The sequence below is a fragment of the Schistocerca nitens genome, chromosome 7 (assembly GCF_023898315.1).
Source record: "Schistocerca nitens isolate TAMUIC-IGC-003100 chromosome 7, iqSchNite1.1, whole genome shotgun sequence".
Classification (NCBI taxonomy): domain Eukaryota; kingdom Metazoa; phylum Arthropoda; class Insecta; order Orthoptera; family Acrididae; genus Schistocerca; species Schistocerca nitens.
The window spans coordinates 616,312,542-616,335,723 of NC_064620.1; the positions used below are offsets into that span (position 1 = coordinate 616,312,542).

The 23,182-nt window shown below is 43.7% G+C and overlaps 1 protein-coding gene and 1 pseudogene across 1 annotated transcript in view; one reads left to right on the forward strand and one right to left on the reverse strand.

Annotated features, from left to right (window-relative positions):
• The window catches only part of LOC126195787 (cytochrome P450 4C1-like), a 195,243-nt gene that overhangs the window by 22,752 nt on the left and 149,309 nt on the right, over positions 1-23,182 (forward strand). The window lies entirely within an intron of this gene.
• On the reverse strand, positions 13,729-13,846 carry LOC126195987 (5S ribosomal RNA; annotated as a pseudogene).

Genomic DNA, 23,182 nt, shown 5'->3' on the forward strand with positions numbered 1-23,182 from the left:
TACCAAATGCCGTTCCCAGGTCCACAGAAGCAGTACCAGCTGGTTTATTTTTCTGTATTTGCTTTTCGATAAAAAGCCCCAGTTCCAGGATCGCCCCTCTTGTTCGTAATCCTCTCCTGAAACCAAACTGGGCTTCACTCAGTATATGCTCCACCTTCTTTTCAGTTCTCCTCGGAATTACCTCAATGACAATTTTTAATGTAAGCGATAATAGCCTTAAGGTGTGTACTGCTTACAGTGTCAAGCTGCCGCCTTCTTTGATATGGCAACAATATGCATTTCTGAAAGTCAAAAAAACTTTTACCCATAATCGTTGAGGAATATTGCGACTGTAAAAAGAAAAGGTTTCCGGAAACTACTGCGAGCAATCGCCTTTTGTAATTCTTCAGTTTTTATTTAGCATGATCAGTTTCAAATCGCCTAGTGGTACTCACTGACACACACACACACACACACACACATACACACACATTTCTTTGTATACTATCCTCCGAAATGCCTACATAACATATCATTGAAAGGATCCATATGCAATGCTCTGATGTTTAATTCATAAGCAGTGACGAACGTTTGAGCAAAAAGAAACATGGCAAACGTTATTTAATTACTAAAATTGCAGACCAAATATCACTCTGAATCTTAGTTTGATAGATTTTGTAAATAGCACATGTCAGTACTGCAATATGAAGACATGTTCATATTGTAATAATTAAGATAATATAAATCAATACATACTTACTGTCACAAACATGCAATGGTAATCCTGAAGAAAGAAAGTTTCTGTCCCGACACAAATTCTTTGAACATAGTTTTAGTCAAGCTCTTTTGTTTATTTACTTTCTGTTAAGCCTATGGGAGGTGTTATCTGTCACAAAGTTTGTGAAGTGCTTCGAAAGTACGTTACTGGAAAACATGTATTATGTTTACCAGAATAATGTCTGCACTAGGAACAAGACAGCCGATACTAGTAACAGTAAGTGATGCATTTAAGTCGATCTCATAATGTAAACAATCCTCACCACATTCAGTGCTCACATGTTTCGTTTTCACATCTTGCCGTAGCTACGCGTCCCCCAAAATGCTCCAAACACGCAATAAATGTGTACCATCTAATGGTAAATCGCTAGGCAATTGGAAACAGGTCATGTTATATAAGAACTACATAATTACTAAAGGCAACTGGTTGCAGTAATTACTGTAAACATTTATTTCTGGAAGTCGGTTGGTATCTCTGTATTATAGATAGAACTAATGAGTTTCAACAGCACCATTTTCATGTTGTTAGTTCGTTTTCTATAAGTTTAATAAACACAACAGACACACATAACAGAGGTTTTAGGTATGTATAATATGCTCTCCTTTACTATTCACAATAATCTGCCAACACTGTCGCAACTTTTCGGTTCCACGACTGTAGAAATCACGTGGTTTTGAAGGGAAGAACTCGTCGAGCCGTGTTGGGACTTCATTTCCATCCGGAAAGGAAGTTCCTTAGAGTAGTTTGAAGAGAGAGAGGAAAAAATGAAAAAGTGAGGGCGAAAGATCAGGTGAAGAAGGTGGGTGCGCTGTGACTTCCCAAGTCAACTCCTGCATAGTACCTCTTGTCAGTCTAGCATTATTACGGCGTAGCATCACTTCACACACTCTTGCTGGTCATTGTTCTTGGACTGCGTCTGCAAGACGGCTCATTGTTGACATTGAATGTCAGCAGTGACTGTTACACCTCGGGGAAGCAGTTCGCAGTACAGCACACCGTCGCTCTTCCTCCACATACGTAACATTATCTTTCGTGGATGGGCGCGCGCTGCATGCAGATGTCACGCGGTAATGGAATGACCACTGTTCATCACATTTGACGTGGATCAGTGTGGATTAATACGATCAAACGATCGTCATCGAACCCGTAAGATCTTCCTGAACGTGGAGAGTCAGTGATGTCAAAACGATCTGCCCTAAAACTAGAAAGCTGTGCTCTGTCCAATGGCATTATCCCCATAGGCGGTGCACTGGTTGTCTCTCCCCTGCTAAGTCCAACAGAAGAATGTCGGAAATGTTCCGATTTCTCCACTTGCCACTCCATTTTTTAGCGTCCACAGCTCCACTCATTATCTCCAAGTGACCAAATGACAGTATGTAAACTCAAATAGGAACAGTGAACTACAAGTAAAAAGATGACAATCGATATATAAACCCATAGCAACCGGAACCCCAACATACAAAATAAAAACGCTACGAACTGATACGCCAACCTAATAATGTCTTGCCCGACACTATCCTAAACTTATTCTCTCGGAATTTCGAAGGTGAATTTCCCCGCGACGTAACATGCCTCTCTATTAGCGTCTTCCACTGGAATTTGGTGAGCATCGCTATAACACTCTCGCGCCGACTAAACTATCCCTTCGTGAAAGGCACCGCTGTTTTTTGGATCTTCTTTACGTCTTCTATTAATCTATCCTCGCATGGTACCCAGACAGATGCGCAATGAGCAAGAATCGCTCGAAGACGTGACTTGCAAGCCACATCTTTCTTGGATGGTACGCATTCTTACGACGAATCTCAGCCTGGCATCTGCTTTTCCTATTGTTTTCAGTGATATGTCGCAAACAGTAAATTGAATAGTAGTGGATTTTTGCTCCTATTTAGGCGCAGTACGTCACACGTATTTTTTCAGTGTCAGGTGCTAACCACTGCACCAATCATTCATCCTCTGGAGGTCTTCTAGCAATTCGCTGCGGTCTTATGGTGTTGCTACCATCTTACAGACAACCGCATCATCTGCAAACCGCTTCATTGGGCTTCCGACAGTACCCACTAGATCATTTATAAATATTGTAAATAGTAACTGACCTACAACGGATCCTCGAGGTTCTCCAGAAGTTACCTTTACATCTGCAAGAAGGTTTTGAGAAAGGTGTTACGGATCGACGGAACAACAATGCAACGAGTACTGATGACATTTCTGCAGAACTAATCAAGACTGTGGCTCACTGTTATAGGTACGGTAGGCGGCGAGGTAGGTGGGGTAGACGCATTCGCTCACGTTGACTGGTCGCGTCTCCTATTTGTGGCATACAGGCGGAGGGGCTGGAACCTGAGTCTCCTACATGTGGGTCACTGACCGAGGAACAGCGGAACCGCTTCTCAAGGACGACAGAGGGTATTTCGTGAGGGGAGTTTAACTGTTGTTGTTGTTGTTGTGGTCTTCAGTCCTGACACTGGTTTGATGCAGCTCTCCATGATACTCTATCCTGTGCAAGCTTCATCATCTCCCAGTACCTACTGCAGCCTACATCCTTCTGAATCTGCTTAGTGTATTCATCTCTTGGTCTCCCTCTTCGATTTTTACCCTCCTCGCTGCCCTCCAATACTAAACTGGTGATCCCTCGATGTCTCAGAACATGGCCTACCAACCGATCCCTTCTTCTAGTCAAGTTGTGCCACAAGCTCCTCTTCTCCCCAATTCTATTCAATACCTCCTCATTGGTTATGTGATCTACCCATCTAACTTTAGCATTCTTCTGTAGCACCACATTTCGAAAGCTTCTATTCTCTTCTTGTCTAAGCTATTTATCGTCCACGTTTCACTTCCATACATGGCTACACTCCATACAAATACTTTCAGAAACGACTTCCTGACATTTAAATCTATACTCGATCTTAACAAATTTTTCTTCTTCAGAAATGCTTTCCTTGCCATTGCCAGTCTACATTTTATATCCTCTCTACTTATATTGCTCCCCAAGTAACTAAACTCCTTTACTACTATAAGTGTCTCATTTCCTAATCTAATTCCCTCAGTACCCGACTACATTCCATTATCCTCGTTTTGCTTTTGCTGATGTTCATCTTATATCCTCCTTTCTAGACATTATCCATTCCGTTCAACTGCTCTTCCAAGTCCTTTGCCGTCTCTTACAGAATTACAATATCATCGGCGAACCTCAAAGTTTTTATTTTTCTTCTCCATGGATTATAATTCCTACTCCGAACTTTTCTTTTGTTTCCTTCACTGCTTGCTCAATATACAGTTTGAATAACATCGGGGACAGGCTACAACCCCGTCTCACTCCCTTCAATACCACTGATTCCCTTTCATGTCCCTCGACTCTTATAACCGCCATTTGGTTTCTGTACAAATTGTAAATAGCCTTTCGCTCCCTGTATTTTACCCCTGCCACCTTCAGAATTTGAAAGAGAGTATTCCAATCAATATTGTCAAAAGCTTTCTCTAAGTCTACAAATGCTGGAAACGTAGGTTTGCCTTTCCTTAATCTTTCATCTAAGATAAGTCGTAGGGTCAGTATTGCCTCACGTGTTCCAACATTTCTACGGTATCCAAACTGATCTTCCCCGAGGTCGGCTTCTACCAGTTTTTCCATTCGTCTGTAAAGAATTCGTGTTGGTATTTTGCAGCTGTGACTTATTAAACTGATTGTTCGGTAATTTTCACATCTGTGAACACCTGCTTTCTTTAGGATTGGAATTGTTATAGTCTTCTTGAAGTCTGAGGGTATTTCGCCTGTCTCATACATCTTGCTCACCAGACGGTAGAGTTTTGTCAGGACTGGCTCTCCCAAGGCTGTCAGTAGTTCTAATGGAATGTTGTCTACTCCCGGGGCCTTGTTTCGACTTAGGTCTTTCAGTGCTCTGTCAAACTCTTCACGCAGTATCACATCTCCCATTTCATCCTCATCTACATTCTCTTCTATTTCCATAATATTGTCTTCAAGTACATCGCCCTTGTATGGACCCTCTATATACTCCTTCCACCTTTCTGCTTTCCCTTCTTTGCTTAGAACTCGGTTTCCATCTGAGCTCTTGATATTCATGCAAGTGGTTCTCCTTTCTCCAAAGGTCTCTTTAATTTCCCTGTAGGCAGTATCTATCTTACCCCTAGTGAGATAAGCCTCTACATCCTTACATTTGTCCTCTAGCCATCGCTGCTTAGCCATTTTGCACTTCCTGTCGATCTCATTTTTGAGACGTTTATATTCCTTTTTGCCTGCTTCATTTACTGCATTTTTATATTTTCTCCTTTCATCAATTAAATTCAATATTTCTTCTGTTACCCAAGGGTTTCTACTAGCCTCCATCTTTTTACCTATTTGGTCCTCTGCTGCCTTCACTACTTCATCCCTCAAAGCTACCCATTCTTCTTCTACTGTATTTTCCCCCATTCCTGTCAATTGTTCCCTTATGCTCTCCCTGAAATCCTGTACAACCTCTGGTTTAGTCAGTTTATCCAGGTCCCATCTCCTTAAATTCCCACCTTTTTGCAGTTTCTTCAGTTTTAATCTTCAGTTCATAACCAGTAGGTTGTGGTGAGAGTCCACATCTGCCCCTGGAAAAGTCTTACAATTTAAAACCTGGTTCCTAAATCTCTATCTTACCATTATATAATCTATCTGATATTTTCTAGTATCTCCAGGGTTCTTCCATGTATACAATCTTCTTTCATGATTCTTGAACCAAAATTCTACAAGGCGGCTTCCTCTTTCATTTCTTGGCCCCAATCCATATTCACCTACTATGTTTCCTTTTCTGCCTTTTCCTACTCTCGAATTCCAGTCACCCATGACCATTAAATTTTCGTCTCCCTTCACTACCTGAATAATTTCTTTTATCTCATCATACATTTTGTGGTGTCACCACCAGACACCACACTTGCTAGGTGGTAGCCTTTAAATCGGCCGCGGTCCGCTAGTATACGTCGGACCCGCGTGTCGCCACTGTCAGTGATTGCAGACCGAGCGCCACCACACGGCAGGTCTAGAGAGACGTCCTGGCACTCGCCCCAGTTGTACAGCCGACTTTGCTAGCGATGCTACACTGACAAATACGCTCTCATTTGCCGAGACGATAGTTAGCATAGCCTTCAGCTATGTCATTTGCTACGACCTAGCAAGGCGCCATTACCAGTTTGTATTGAGCATATTAATGTACCGTCAAGAGCGATGTACTCCAATTATGGATTAAAGTTAAGTATTACAGCAACTGAGTCCGTTTTTATAAGTTCTCATTTCTCTGACCTGTTCCAGACCTCACGCCAGTCTGCGTGTAATTAAACGCGTGCATTTCGGCCTCCTCTAGCAATACGGTGTTGGCTCTTCTGCCAACACAGCACATTTCATTAATTTCTTCGTCATCTGCAGAGCTAGTTGGCATATAAACTTGTACTACTGTAGTAGGCATGGGCTTCGTGTCTATCTTGGCCACAATAATGCGTTCACCATGCTGTTTCTAGTAGCTTACCCGTACTCCTATTATTTTATTCATTATTAAACCTACTCCTGCATTACCCCTATTTGATTTTGTATTTATAACCCTGTATTCACCTGACCAAAAGTCCTGTTCCTCCTGCCACCGAACTTCACTAATTCCCACTATATCTAACCTATCTATTTCCCTTTTTAAATTTTCTAGCCTACCTGCCCGATTAAGGGATCTGACATTCCACGCTCCGATCCGTAGAACGCCAGTTTTCGTTCTCCTGATAACGACATCCTCTTGAGTAGTCCCCGCCCGGAGATCCGAATGGGGGACTATTTTACCTCCGGAATATTTTACCCAAGAGGACATCATCATCATTTAACCATACAGTAAAGCTGCATGCCCTCGGGAAAAATTACGGCTGTAGTTTCCTCTTGCTTTCAGCCGTTCGCAGTACCAGCACAGCAAGGCAGTTTTGGTTAGTGTTACAAGGCCAGATCAGTCAATCATCCAGACTGTTGCCCCTGCAACTACTGAAAAGGCTGCTGCACCTCTTCAGGAACCACACGTTTGTCTGGCATCTCAACAGATACCCCTCCGTTGTGGTTGCACTTACGGTATGGCTATCTGTATCGTTGAGGCACGCAAGTCTCCCCACCAATGGTAAGGTCCATGGTTCATGCGTTAACTATTCTATTTCTTTACAACAAATTTTTACTCTCTCTCTCTCTCTCTCTCTCTCCCATTCTTTTTTATTTCTCTCTCTCTCCCTCTCCCTCTCTCTCTCTCTCTCTCTCTCTCTCTCTCTCTCTCTGTGTCACACACACACACACACACACATCTTTTTTTTTTATTTGTTTGTTGTGCTCGACTATCAAAAATGGTTCAAATGGCTCTGAGCACTATGGGACTCAACTGCCGAGGTCATTAGTCCCCTAGAACTTAGAACTAGTTAAACCTAACTAACCTAAGGACATCACAAACATCCATGCCCGAGGCAGGATTCGAACCTGCCACCGTAGCGGTATTGCGGTTCTAGACTGCAGCGCCTTTAACCGCACGGCCACTTCGGCCGGCTGCTCGACTATCGGCGAGGCACAAAAACGCCTGTGAATGAGTTTCTTAGTTTTGAGTACACTTGCGAAAGAAATATAAAAACAACTATGAGAGTTACTGATTTATGATGCTTAGCTTGCAGTCAATTCTAAGTATTTTTAGCAACTACGCTTCAGTGCCTGAACCCAGTTACAGAAATGCAAATCAGTCGCATTACGTATTCCAGGCCGTAGCAGCCGCGACTTGGAGACACCAGCTATGGTCACTTCCCAGCCCGCTGTAGGATCACATCGGTTCGTCTTCTTCCTGCTGGTACTGTAACTGAAAAAAATGGCTCTGAGCACTATGGGACTTAACATCTATGGTCATCAGTCCCCTAGAACTTAGAACTACTTAAACCTAACTAACCTAAGGACATCACACAACACCCAGTCATCACGAGGCAGAGAAAATCCCTGACACCGCCGGGAATCGAACCCGGGACCCCGGGCGTGGGAAGCGAGAACGCTACCGCACGACCACGAGCTGCGGACACTGTAAGTGAGATTTGGCAACAAGGCAACGTATGTTTGGCAATTCTGTGATCGACGAGTTACTTCCTTGTGTGCACGGAATTAAGCCTCAAAGCTCACTTGATTTTACCTGTCATTTCCATTGAATAATCTCAGTTATTATCGCTTGAGGTGTGACAAAAGATTGTAAACTTACGGTTTTCAGCCCAGGAAAGTCGTTGCAGGTGGAAACCGCAACTAATCTCGACCTTCAAATAGCAGTTTACGAGTTCTAGTTACTATTGCCTTCGTAATAGGAAGCTAAGACTCATACCTCCTCGCCAGGTCTGTGGTAACGTGCTGACCTGTGAAAAAGCGTCTGTTATGGTTCGCAGTTCCAGTCTCAGTGAACCAACGTTTTTATCCCTTCTGTGAAAGAGCTACAAGCAGTCAGATCAAACATCAATAAGGAAATCGCAAGAAAATACTTTCGGCTCATAGTGCAATGGTGAAAAACTTACAATGCTGCACAACAGGTAACGCCTCTTTCCACTGCTGACAAGCAAATTTTGGGTTTCTAGAAATACATAACTATATTTATCAAATGCCACATTTGCATACCTCTTGAGTATGACACAGCATACCAATTAAACACAGACCCAATCAAAATGTAAGTCAGTAGTATTTTACTAATTCGTGTCGATAGAGGCATGCTTGTGTACAGATACTCAGTTTTATTAAAACAGACTTTCGTCGTAAGGTTATTGTAGGTAGTTTTATTTCATTTCTTATAATACAGTGCACAGTTTTCGTAAGGTTTCCTTTAGTGTTGTTGAAACAATAGTAAACATGAGAGCGAAATTAATCATCAACGATATATGCGAATTCTCTGTTGTTATCTATAACAGTCTGACGATGCACATGCAGTTTCTTGATTACATGCATGTAGACACCTTGTTCTGAGTTAAAGCTGTCAAACAATGTTTGAAGATGAATAAAATGCCACTACCACACGACAGCTAATGTAGAAAATACTTTTCTGACGTATTTGGGCACGATGCGCTCTCCCCATACATAATACAAAAGCTTCGAGATGCATCTGCTGCCTGGCTGTCTATTAAAACTGAAAAGAACAAAATGTCACAGAAGTTAGCCCTTTTTCCTCATGTGACTATTTTGGGTTGAGAAGTGAAGGGAATTATGTTCAAAGTTCCATTAGATTGGTAACTTCAGCAGACAGCAGAATTGCGCTTTAAAGAAATTTAGTAGTAAATGTATCCGAACTCACGACATGTTATCTACGGTGCACGACAGTTACCATTACGCTACTAGCTAACACATAGCTACAACCGCTCCAGAGCTGAACAACAATTCCAAATGGTTCAAATGGCTCTGAGCACTATGGGACTCAACTGCTGAGGTTATTAGTCCCCTAGAACTTAGAACTAGTTAAACCTACCTAACCTAAGGACATCACAAACATCCATGCCCGAGGCAGGATTCGAACCTGCGACCGTAGCGGTCTTGCGGTTCCAGACTGCAGCGCCTTTAACCGCACGGCCACTTCGGCCGGCCGAACAACAATTCCTCCAGAACTTCTGCATACCACAGCGCTGCGAGATAATGCAAATGGTCGGGTCTAGACTTCTGAGAGAAACAGTTACAGCTTTTCTTTTGCGCTGCACGACGTTTTTTTACAAACAGCTAGCGCAATAGAATAGCTCAAGAGGAAAGGAACACTTCCTATTTAAATTTCTGCATCCTACACTGTTGGCAGTTCCATGTAGGTGGCAGTTACGTGATTTTATTTCGGTGATTACATAATGGAGTTGAATGTATGCACTGGGTAGCCGAGGCAGCTAGTTCATGATGATTTGGTCAACCATGTAAATGAATTTACTCAGTACGCTGCAATTTACTACAGGGAGCCTGTGTGTCAGAATTCTCATCCAGTGTGGCGCAACGATAGAAGAATGAGTCATAGAAAAGAGGGTTTGGTGGTCTGTTCGACTGATGGTAGGTTCTTATACCTATGGTCTGGGTTCGATTCCCACTTCTATCAATGATTTTAGATAGGGAGAGAAAGATTCCATTCTCTTCTGACTACACCAAGTGAAGAAGATATAATGGCAGTGTGGTCTGAAATTCACATTTAAGATGATATTCCTTCTCTGCCAAGTAGACGTTATGTTGAACCACAATGAAGTCTGGAGTGGCGACATGTAGAAACTCTATCACCAGTAACCTTTCTTATACTAGTTATTTATTCCTAGTGTCGAAACAAACGCTATGTAGAGCCACAGGACACTTATTCCATCTTTTATCTGAGCTTCTGTATGTCGATAAAATTGGTTCTGAACTGAGAATGTGACTCAGACAGCCCTTAACGCTGAATTTGATCCCTTCGTGGCAATACAGCTTGGCTACAATTTGTTGTTTGCTCAAAACTGCCGATTCCTCAACATCTCCACATATTACGTGTGAATGGGTTCGAATCCTGGCCCGGCACTAAAGTTTTCATTATGTATTATCAAGCTCTAGCATGAGAACACCTATCTGCTGGTGGATAATAATTTTGATTTTTAATGTTTTTTCATTCGTTGTCAACACTAAAGATATCTGACGTTTTTGACTCCCAGTGGGACACAGAACTATTTGCGAGATCACTGTAAGTTCAAGATGTTATTCCGAGCCGGCCAGTGTGGCCAAGCGGTTAAAGGCGCTACAGTCTGGAACCGCGTGGCCGCTACGGTCGCAGGTTCGAATCCTGCCTCGGGCATGGATGTGTGTGATGTCCTTAGGTTAGTTAGGTTTAAGTAGTTCTAAGTTCTAGGGGACTGATGACCTTAGAAGTTCAGTCCCATAGTGCTCAGAGCCATTTGAACCATTTTTGTTATTCCGAGCTGCTGGTGGAGCAAAATTCGGTAGCTGACGTCTCTTTGTGTGTAGTCAACAACGATATGTGTGGGGCTCTATTCCCAGTGAGCGCTGAACTCTTCGTCATATTATTTCTAGTTCAAACATGCTCACATGTCGCTGCTGGTGCAACAAACCCATATTTAGCGTTCGTTTTCTCTAGAATATAAGAGCGATAGGTGCCGGGTTGGAGTCCTGGGAAGGAAAAAATTAATGTTTCTTCTCGTCATTTCAGTTAAAACATCTAGCTACTGCCGAGAAAATCCGATATGTCACAGTTGGCTGTGCTTCGATATCAATCCGATTAGGTTCTGGGTTCGAATCTCTGTCCAACACAAAGCTTTACCTCACGGTATTTCAAGTAAGTTACTTGTGAAGAAGCAATATTTAAAATCTCTCGTAGTTCGTTAACAGGGACAAGAGATGCTGGGGAGGAATTCGCGTCCGTTAAAAATGTTTGTGTTATGTAATTTAAAGTTGATATTTGCTAACTCATACTGTCTAAAATCGAGGTATATCACTCTCTGTATGCCTAATCAGGAATGACTGTTAGTTTGCGTCAGTCACGAAATCTTTGCTTATTTTGCATTACCTAGGTTTGAATCCATATGCAGAACGAGACGGTTCGTCGTGTCATTTGAAGTTCATACATATTCTCAACTAGCAGCTCGTGAATAACTTAAATTTTTAATGTTATTTTGTGTTAAATAATATGTACGGTATGTTACTTTGCAGAGGAAATCATGAATACCACGAACTTATCACGTGCATTACCTATCTGATGTAATAATGAGAGTGGTAACATTTCAGGTATGTGATTTACTGTAATAAATGTGAACTTACAAGCCTTAACGACACTCTTATCTGTGATAACGTGTTCCCTGATATTTGCAGTATCGTGGTATTACGAGGGCTATTCCGAAAGTAAGGTCCGATCGGTCACGAAATGGAAACGACTATGAAAATCCGATAAAGCTTTGCACAGATGTGTTGGGTAGTGTCTCTAGTATACACCCAGTTAGCATCACGTCGCTCTTCTCATTTCTGAGCTCGCAGTGAGTGCGTAAAGATGTCTAGAAAATAGTGTCTGCCGCCAAGTACGGGGGCCTGGTGAGAAATTTCCCCTGAAGCTATGCAGCTAACATTACATAACTGTCGTGCTGTTTCGTCTTCAAGACAATTCTCAGCCGCATTCTGCAGGGGCAATGAAGATGCTCCTGCATCGTTTTCAAATGGAAATGTGAGATTACCCACAATACAGCCCGTAATTGTCTCCCTCTGAGTTTCAGCTCAGGTCACATGAACCGCTGGTTATGAAGACAACATTTCGGCACAAGACAACGAGCCGTAGGCCAGCGTAGAGAATTGGCGGAGAGCACTGGCGGCTGCCTTCTATAGCGAGGGTATGGGAAAGTTGGTACAACGCTACGATACACGTCTAAGTCGGGTCGGCGACTATGGAGATAAGTAGCTGCAAGGTGTATCTAACTGTTGCAAATAAAACATTTTTGATTTTTACCGTGGTTTCCATTTCGCGACCTATCGGACCTTACTTTCGGAATAGCCCTCGTACTTTACATCAGGAGTTATTGCGAGACAGAGCAGTGTTTTCTAGTGGTGACATGTTGGGACCATTTTCAATAGTCAAACGACTGTACCAAGGAGAGATTAGAGGACCTGCTAGACAGCCGCGTTATGCCGGTTGCATGCGAATCAGGCGAAATGCAGTTCAGGTCGTTCGGATAGTTTTTAGCATGACTGTACATCAATGGAAAGACACAATCAATATCTTCATTGCGCGATAACAAGGGTCATGCTGCTAATGGCAGTGCCACCAAAGCTGAGTTACTAAGTTAGATTTTCCGAAATTCCTTCACCATGGGAGACGAAGAAAATAATCCAGCTTTCGACCAAGAACAACTGTAAACACGACAAACTCAGAAGTAGATATTCTGGGTGTAACAGAGCAGCCTAAATCATTTAATACAGGTAAGGCCTCCAGACCTGAGTTTATACCGCTCAGGTTCCTTTCGGAGTATGCTGATGCAATAGCTTCATATTTGGCTATCATATACAACTGATAGCTCGTTGAGACATTCTTACTTAAAACCGGAAAGCTGTATAGGCCGCACCAATACCCAGAAAGAAATAACAGTAATCCGCTGAACTACAGAGCTACATCGCTAACATAGAGTTGAGGTAGGATTTTGGAACATTATTAATTATCTCGAAGAGAACGATATATTGACAGACAGCCAACACGGATTCAGAGAATTTGTGAAACATAACTAGATATTTATTCTCACGAAGTAATGAGTGCTGTTGACAAGGGATGTCAAACTGATTCCAGATTTTTAGCTTTCCAGAAGGCTTTCGACACTGTGCCTGACAAGCTATCTCTAATAAAATTGCGTGTCTATGAACTATTGTCTCAATTGTGCGATTGGATTCCTCATTTCCTGTCAGAAAGATCGTAGTTCGTAGTGACTAAAGGAAAGACATCGAATAAACAAGAAGTAATATCTTTCGTTTGCCAAGGAAGTGTTACAGGTCCTCTGCTGTTCCTGATCTACATAAACGATTTAGGAGACAATCTTAGTAGCACTTTTACAATGTTTTCAGATGATGGTGTCATTCACCGTCTTATAAAGTCACTAGACGATCAAAACAAATTGCAAAACGCTTTAGACAAGCTATCTGTATGATGCAAATAGTGGCAATGGAGTCTTAAATAATGAAAAGTGTGAAGTTATCAACATGAGTACCAAAAGAAAACCGCTAAATTTCTGTTACATGATAAATCACACAAATCTAAAGGCTGTAAATTCAAGTAAGTATTTAGAGATTACTCACACTCCGTCTTCAGGCCACGAGTGGCCTACCGGGACCATTCGACCGCCGTGTCATCCTCAGTCGGAGATGTGGATAGGAGGGGCGTGGGGTCAGCACACCGCTCTCCCGGTCGTTATGATGGTATTCTTGACCGAAGCCGCTACTATTCGGTCGAGTAGCTCCTCAATTGGCATCACGAGGCTGAGTGCACCCCGAAAAATGGCAACAGCACATGGCGGCCTGGATGGTCACCCATCCACATGCCGACCACGCCCGACAGCGCTTAACTTCGGTGATCTCACGGGAACCGGTGTATCCACTGCGGCAAGGCCGTTGCCATTTAGAGATTACAGTTAGGGAAATGTTAAGTCGGAACGATGACATACATAATGTTTCGGGAAAGCAAACCGAAGACTGCGATTTATTGGCGGCACACTGCGAAAACCCAACAGGACTACTGAAGAGACTGGCTACAGTACGCTTGTACGTCCTTTTTTGGAATTGTTCTGGCGCAACCACAAGCGCCGGAACCGAGATGAAGAATGCGAGACCAGAGAAGGCGGTGAAACGACGTCGGCCAGTGGTGCGCGGAAATAGACCGCACCACGACAGGAGCGCCCTCAGGCCGAAGTGAATGTAAGCGCCGCTCCGGCCGCTCCGATCAACACACGCACGCACGCACGCACCCAATCACGCACGCCGCTGCCCGACTTGCTGCGGCTCACTTCGCTACCGTCGCTCGCGCACTCCGACGTCACCAGCCCAACGCGAGGGACAGCAGCTCGCAGCCGCACTGGAGCTTCTCGTCGCCGCGGTGGGGAGCGACAGCGGCCGCCGACGACAGCCTGAGCGCCCTCAGCGGAAACGCGAGGGCGTGCAGTGCTACAGGTGCCAGCAGCTGGGGCGCACTGCGAACGTTTGGGAGAACGGCGTCGCGTGCTCGAAGTGCGCGGCAGCCCACGGCACCCGCAGTTGCACCGAGCCTCGAGGGGCGGCCAGCAGGTGCGCGAACTGCGGCGGTCCAACACACGCCGGCAACTCGCGTAGCTGCGGCTGTCTTTTAAGGAGTTTCGCCGCGACACCCCTGCAGCGGTGTCTAGTGCCAGGACGTCCCCCCCCCCCCCCCTCGCGACGACACGGCCGCCTTCCGAGCCGCCTTTGCGGCCGAGCGGGCCGCACTTAAGGAAGAGCTCGCAAGTGTCCATCGTCAGGTCCAGGAGCTGCGTGGTGCCCACTCCCGCGCCCGCCTGCCCTGCGGGGCGCCCGGTGGGGGTGGACGCCGCCACGCAGACGCCCACCACCTGTCCACCTTCAGAGATGCGGGTGGCGATGGACGTCGACGCACCCGGACTGCCTCCCACTGTGGCGGCGGTCCTGCCAACCAGGAGAGAGGCGCCGCCAGCCACCTCCCACGTCGAGGCACGGACTTCCGTGGAGGGGGGGGGGGGGGGGGGGAGCTGCCCCTATGCCTGCTGCTCCCAGATGAACGCAGCGTGCAGCCCTTCCTTAAGAACAATAAAGCTTTTAACATGGCTGTCAATCGGCGACTGTTGTATAATACAAACTTTGAAAAACACAGCCCTCAGTAGCGAATACAATTAATTTGCGACCTAGGTTTCGGTGTCACAAGGGACACCTTCTTCGGACAAAATTAAAACTAAATGTTACACCGTAACGTACCAAAGCTGCGGTCATACCTGACAGCGTCAGATGGTCAGAATTAAAATAAAATGCAACAGAGGTGCTAGCCACTAGGGGCTGTCATGTGTCCTCCGCTACAGTCAACACAAAACTGAAACATCGTGTGACTTGTGCGCCACGGCAACTTCAAGGCAAGATTGCCATCTGGTGGCTAATTGGTAAAACAAGCTATTTTATAAACATCTCTCGTAACTGCAGAGAAGGAAATGAACGGTGTACATGAAGTAATTACAATTGCGGGATACTGCATGATATAAAATGCAACTAATGAATGACTGGCTGTAGTATAAAAATTCCACAATAAATGCATAAAGAAGACATATACCAAATAATCCATTAAATGACATTACTGCTTACTATAATAGACACGTTATAAAAACCAATTTTTTTTATTTACGTATATGAGCCGTAAAAAGTAGAAAGAAAAGGTATCTCTGACTCTGCAAGAAGTTTTTGGTACAGCAAAGTGTTAGACCTCGTCAAGCAGCGGCTTTATATCATTGAAATAACTTCCTCCGCGCAACTGCACCTGCTCGCTGAGAAAAAGAGCGTCATTCGAAAGTAAATGCTTGAAAATTTCCAGCTCCTCCAAAATATCAAGTTCACGCCCTCCTTTTTTTTTTTTTTTTTTTTTTCAATATGCAAAATTTCCAACTTCTCAACCCCTTTAGGAGAGTGTCCTGTGATTAACAGGTGATCTCCAAAGAACGAATTAGGGGCATACGAACCGTTTTTCCTCAGAAAATGTTCTTTACACCGAACTGAAAAGGCACGTCCTTCCTTAAGAAGATCGCGGCGTCACTCGAGGACGGGTCGTACCCTCACGTGGACGACCCATATCCATTTACGCCGCCTGATGTACCCGAACCTCCCTTCCACTCCACCTCGTGCAACAGGCGGAGGTCGCACGGGCGGAGTCTCGGCGGGAGCTACGAGCGATCGACGCCCTCCCCGTCTCCACACCCGACCACTGGGGGCACGTCTACCAGGTCGCCGAGAAGTGGCTCAAGGAGGAGTGGCGCTCCGGCAAAAGACGACCTGCCCCAGAGGACGCTGCCGCCATCGCCTGCTCCTAAAACCTTCTATAGTAGCCTGAGGACCATCTGTACCAGAGGCCATCGTTTTACCACGATTGCCTACCACGGAGGAACACCAGCTTCGCTACTTAGTCTCCTGCCCCATCTGACTCGAGGTTCAATCCGTGCTTTAAGCGAGTGATTGAGCTCAGATCGGCTCAGTATACCGACATTAGTGGACAGTATTAGCACGAGCTAGCAGAGAGTGTTATGATATCAGCTTGTAGTGATCCATATCCATCGCCTGTTTGAACATTGTGTATAGCAAGAACTCGAATTTATATTGCACGTCGCCCATCACGTGCGACACCATTGTACATTCAAGTTAAGTATTGTCAACTTGCTTCATTGAAATAAAACTACTAATGTTATTTGCTTGAATTGTTGTATAGCATATTGAGAACGCAGCGTCTCTTAGGCACGCTATACGAGACGCGTGGAATGTCAGATCCCTTAATCGGGCAGGTAGGTTAGAAAATTTAAAAAGGGAAATGGATAGGTTAAAGTTAGATATAGTGGGAATTAGTGAAGTTCGGTGGCAGGAGGAACAAGACTTGTGGTCAGGCGAATACAGGATTATAAATACAAAATCAAATAGGGGTAATGCAGAAGTAGGTTTAATAATGAATAAAAAAAAAACAGGAGTGCGAGTAAGCTACTACAAACAGCATAGTGAACGCATTAATGTGGCCAAGATAGACACGAAGCCCACGCCTACTACAGTAGTACAAGTTTATATGCCAACTAGCTCTGCAGATGACGAAGAAATTGAAGAACTGTATGATGAAATCAAAGAAATTACCGAGTAGGAAAAGGGAGAGATGGAAACGTAGTAGGTGAATATGGATTGGGGCTAAGAAATTAAAGACGAAGCCGCCTGGTAGAATTTTGCACAGAGCACAACTTAATCATAGCTAACACTTGGTTCAAGAATCATAAAAGAAGGTTGTATACATGGAAGAATCCTGGAGATACTGACAGGTTTCAGATAGATTATACAGGCTGTCCCAGCTATCTTGTCCACCCAAAATATCTCTGGGACAATAACAGCTATTGGAAAACGACTTTCACCGGTATCAATGTAGGGCTGGGGCCCATGAATGTACATATTTGGAAACATTCTAAAACGAAAGCATATGTGTTTTTTAACACAAACTCATGTTTTTTTTAAATGGACCTCCTATATTTTTTCTTCAGCAATCCATAGCATGACAAAGCACATACACAATGGCGTTGATTGCATCGCAATATTCCCATTACATCCCGAGATATTGAGACGCGAAGTTGACCCTTGAAACACCCGACATGCGCTGCTAGCGCACGTCCTGAGGCTCAGGCGTGAACCCCATGCTGCCCGTAATCGCGATGTGATTGACATGTGTAATCACACCTCCATACTCATCAGGAGGTCCGAAACGAATAATACGGTCTGCTGCCATCCTGCATTAACGTCGTACATTCCAGCAGGTATTTATCCCATAGGCTAGGGGTGATGCGGTTCTGTAACATATATGTGTACCGCAACGTTAGTCACAAAGTTAACTTCGCTTATCGTTAATCCGTTACTAAAAAGGTAATGCCGTTCAACGTTAAAACTTTACTTTACTGTAGATCTAGCGCAAGTGACAGTTAATCATTCACTCGTAATAGTAAAATTCATGTTGATGGTTTTAGTGAAACGAGCAAGTGGACTAAAAGTTTTACCGTTGTTTAGTTAAAAATGTTTTGATTTGGGAAGTTCAGGTAGGACATGGAAGATGAATGTAAATATGTTTAACCAGTTAGTTTTATTATCACATAATTATCAATGTTATGTTTATCTAAATGACAAATTGTTGCAAACAAATGTTTCTTAACATCACTGGGTAAAATGGTCCTTTGTAGAAACTTCCACTGTGATACCAGCACTACATACTAAACATAGCGTTCACATCTCATGCTCAAAGTGATGCCCATTGGCTTGCATACATAGGGTCACTCTGCGGATGAAGGATGCGCTACTTCGTGCTACTGTTTCCTCTTTGATGGCTGTACAAGCATCAATAATGCGTTGCTTCATGTCCTCTGGTGTTGTTGGTTCATGTTGGTAAACAGCATCCTTCACTGCTCCCCAAAGAAAATAATCCAGCGGTGTAAGGTCCGGAGATCGGGCAGGCCACCTAACTGGGCCACCTCGTCCAATCCACCTACCAGGGAACTTACGGTTCAGAAGTCGTCGTGCTCGTAAGGCGCTATGTGCAGGTCATCCGTCATGCTGATACCACATGACCATTCTCCGGTTCAGAGGTACGGTGTCCAAGAGAACAGGAAGATTGTGTCGTATAAATCTGGAGTATTGTCTCCCATTTTGGATGCCATTTATAAAGAAAGGTCCGATAATGGTATCTCCAATAATCCAACACCAAACATTAACTTTCCACGGACGTTGATGCTCTACCTGACGGAGCCATTTTGGATTGCCTGCGGACCAATAATGCATATTCATCATATTGACAATTCCTTTGTTGGAGAATGATGCCTCGTCGGTAAACAGAACATCTGCAAAAAAATTTGGATTAGTCAGAAGTTTTTGCTGAGCCCACCGCCAAAATGTTACCCTATTCCGGAAGTCATTTCCATGAAGATCCTGGTGTAAATGAACATGGTAAGGATGAAATTTATGACGTTTACGAATACGCTGTGCACTTGATTTCGACACACCAACTTCACGTTCAATTTGACGTGTGCTGATTTGAGGATTCACAGCTATGGTAGCGAGCACAGCAACTTCAGCACGTTCATCTGTGCGTGTTCTAGGACGATGTCGAGGTCTTGGATTTAAGCTTCCCGTTTCACGTAGACGAGATGTGAGACGACCAAACATCCGGCGCGAAGGCGATGGCTTGTCAGGGAATCGTCTTCTGTACAGTCGTTCTACCTGAACAGCATTTCGTCCACCTACAACAGGGTACAGTACAGGTATGTAGAGTAGGGTAGAAAACAGACATATTAACTTAATAATAATAATGTTCGCTAACAGTACTATCAACAAACAAGCAATCTCATAACGTATTTCCCGTCAACGTACATTCTCCATAGATCAGCAGCATTTCTACCATATCTTCATGTGAGTACATTATACTGTACAGTATAAGTTCCACAACAAAACGTTTATTCACAATGTGTACTACCTCCGTGCCGTCACTAGATTACTCTGATGCACGACTACACTGGCAAGCGGTGTACTGCACGCCAAAGCAAAAACAAATGGGATGCTCGGAGGGTTGTGGAGCACAGGAGTTTGCATGGGTCGCAAATCGTAAACAAGGCGAAGTGGTAACTGTGGCAGTAGTGGGAACTACGTTGGACACTTGACTAGGTAGAGCCAGGCCCTGCGCGACAGGCGCAATGGGTCATATAACGCAATAGATAACCCTTATTTTGGGTGTGCAGGATAAATAAGACAACCTGACGGGTGTACACCGATCGGTACTGGTTCATATTGTGTACGTAGATACGTAAAACGTGCAAGGGGGAAACCATTATGTGCTTATGAGAGTTGATGGCAGCAGATCGTATTATTCGTTTCGGACCTCTTGATACGTATGGAGGTGTGATTACACATGTCAATCACATCGCGATTACGGGCAGCATGGGGTTCACGCCTGAGCCTCAGGACGTGCGCTAGCAGCGCATGTCGGGTGTTTCAAGGGTCAACTTCGCGTCTCAATATCTCGGGATGTAATGGGAATATTGCGATGCAATCAACGCCATTGTGTATGTGCTTTGTCATGCTATGGATTGCTGAAGAAAAAATATAGGAGGTCCATTTAAAAAAACATGAGTTTGTGTTAAAAAACACATATGCTTTCGTTTTAGAATGTTTCCAAATATGTACATTCATGGGCCCCAGCCCTACATTGATACCGGTGAAAGTCGTTTTCCAATAGCTGTTATTGTCCCAGAGATATTTTGGGTGGACAAGATAGCTGGGACACCCTGTATAATGGTAAGACAGAGATTTAGGAACCAGGTTTTAAATCGTAAGACATTTCCAGGGGCAGATGTGGACTCTCACCACAATCTATTGGTTATGAAATGTAGATTAAAACTGAAGAAACTGCAAAAAGGTGGGAATTTAAGGAGATGGGACCTGGATAAACTGAAAGAACCAGAGGTTGTACAGAGTTTCAGGGAGAGCATAAGGGAACAATTGACAGGAATGGGGGAAAGAAACACAGTAGAAGAAGAATGGGTAGCTTTGAGGGATGAAGTAGTGAAGGCAGCAGAGGATCAAGTAGGTAAAAAGACGAAGGCTAGTAGAACTCCTTGGGTAATAGAAGAAATATTTAATTTAATTGATGAAAGGAGAAAATATAAAAATGCAGTAAATGAAGCAGGCAAAATGGAATACAAACGTCTCAAAAATGAGGTCGACAGCAAGTGCAAAATGGCTAAGCAGGAATGGCTAGAGGACAAATGTAAGGAGGTAGAGGCTTATCTCACTAGGGGTAAGATAGATACTGCCTACAGGAAAATTAAAGAGACCTTTGAAAAAAAGAGAACCACTTGTATGAATATCAAGAACTCAGATGGAAACCCAGTTCTAAGCAAAGAAGGGAAAGCAGAAAGGTGGAAGGAGTATAGAGGTGTGGCTAGAAAAAAACCGGACTAGTACTGGTGAAACAATAAAACGAATGCAATAAGGCTGAAAGTCGCGTGGCCTGTCACGTGACTCTCGCTCCGCCTACTGCTCGAGTTTCATCTGCCTCCTGCACTCAGTCTGCCCGTGGCGTCTGTTTTAAGTAGTTGACGTTTTGTCTGTGGGTCGGAAAATGTTGAGTGTACGGAAAGAACAGCGAGTTAACATCAAATTTTGTTTCAAACTAGGAAAATCTGCAAGTGAAACGTTTGTAATGTTACAACAAGTGTACGGCGATGATTGTTTATCGCGAACACAAGTGTTTGAGTGTTTTAAACGATTTAAAAATGGCCGCGAAGACACCAGTGATGACACTCGCACTGGCAGACCATTGTCAGCAAAAACTGATGCAAACATTGAAAAAATCGGTAAACTTGTTCGACAAGATCGCCGTTTAACAATCAGAGCAGTGTCTGAGTTAACAGGAGTTGACAAGGAAAGTGTTAGGCAGATTCTTCATGAAAGTTTCAACATGAACAAAGTGTGTTCATAAATGGTTCCAAAGTGTCTCACAATTGAACAGAAGGAACGCCGAAGAATGATTTGTTCTGACATCCTGGAAAACATTGAAAGTGATCCCACCTTCTTACAAAATGTTATTACTTGCGATGAATCGTGGTTTTTTACTTACGATCCCGAAACTAAACGCCAATCGATGCATTGGAAAACTCCTGGTTCTCCACGACAAAGAAAAACACGAATGTCAAAATCGAAATTCAAGGCAATGATGATTGTTTTTTTTTTTTTTTTTTTTTTTTGACATCAAAGGGATTGTGCACATTGATTGGGTACCAGAGGGACAAACAGTGAATCAGCATTACTACATTAGCGTCCTGGCTACCCTACGTGAGCAAGTACGGAGAAAACGGAACGATTTGTGGAGAAAAAAGTCATGGATCCTTCACCAAGACAATGCCCCAGCTCACAGTGCGTTGTCAGTGAAGACGTTTTTGGCGAAACACAATATTCCCATCTTAGATCATCCACCCTACTCACCTGATTTGGCCCCCTGTGACTCTTTTCTTTTCCCTAAAGTCAAGTCAGCTTTGAAAGGAACTAGATTTGAGACTGTTGAAGCAGTAAAAGAAAAAGCGACGGAAGTAATGTATGGACTTACCGAAAATGATCTGCAGCATTGCTATGAACAGAGGAAAATTCGTATGGAGCGGTGTAGAGACCGAGGAGGAGAGTACATTGAAGGAGATAACATGAAATTGTAAATAATTGTAAATAAATGTTTTTCCAGCATCAGTCCGGTTTTTTTCTAGCCGCACCTCGTATAGAGGGTCTATACAAGGGCGATGTACTTGAGGACAATATTATGGAAATGGAAGAGAATGTAGATGAGGATGAAATGGGAGATATGATACTGCGTGAAGATTTTGGCACTGAAAAACCTAAGTCGAAACAAGGCCCCGGGAGTAGACAACATTCCATTAGAACTACTGACAGCCTTGGGAGAGCCAGTCCTGACAAAACTCGACCACCTGGTGAGCAAGATGTATGAGACAGGCGAAATACCCTCAGACTTCAAGAAGACTATAACAATTCCAATCCCAAAGAAAGCAGGTGTTGACAGATGTGAAAATTACCAAACAATCAGTTTAATGAGTCTCAGCTGCAAAATACTAACGCGAATTCTTTACAGACGAATGGAAAAACTGGTAGAAGCCGACCTCGGGGAAGATCAGTTTGGATTCCGTAGAAATGGAACACGTGAGGCAATACTGACCGACTTATCTTGGAAGCTAGATTAAGGAAAGGCAAACCTACGTTTCTAGCATTTGCAGACTTAGAGAAAGATTTTGACAATGTTGACTGGAATACTCTCTTTCAAATTCTGAAGGTGGCAGGGGTAAAATACAGGGAGCGAAAGGCTATTTACAATTTGTACAGAAACCAGATGGCAGTTATAAGAGTCGAGGGGCATGAACGGGAATCAGTGGTTGGGAAGGGAGTGAGACAGGGTTGTAGCCTTTCCTCGGTGTTATTCAATCTGTATATTCAGCAAGCAGTGAAGGAAACAAAAGAAAAATTCGGAGTAGGTATTAAAATATATGGAGAAGAAATAAAAACTTTGAGGTTTGCCGATGACATTGTAATTCTGTCAGAGACGGCAAAGGACTTGGAAGAGCAGTTGAACGGAATGGACAGTGTCTTTAAAGGAGGATATAAGATGAACATCAACAAAAGCAAAACGAGGATAATGGAATGTA